Source organism: Morone saxatilis, unplaced genomic scaffold (genome assembly GCF_004916995.1).
Source record: "Morone saxatilis isolate NCDOM2014 unplaced genomic scaffold, NCSU_SB_2.0 Contig9, whole genome shotgun sequence".
Taxonomy (NCBI): domain Eukaryota; kingdom Metazoa; phylum Chordata; class Actinopteri; family Moronidae; genus Morone; species Morone saxatilis.
In genome coordinates, this window is record NW_023340268.1 from 21794360 (window position 1) to 21794586 (window position 227).

The following is a 227-nucleotide window of genomic DNA, read 5'->3' on the forward strand; positions in this document are numbered from 1 at the left end:
AGACTGAAAGGTGTTGGCCGGTCAGCTCAGAACCGTGTCATTATGGATCCCACTGCTTTCCACGCAATGTCAGGATTGTTGCCTTTTCTGCTAGAAATGCTTTCTTACATCTAATAAACATTATTTAAGGGTTTATTACCCAAACCATGATCATTTCCTGAACCTATGTAGTTTTATTGTAGAATCCTAACCAACTCTGACTGAAAACTGAGGATAATAATAATAAT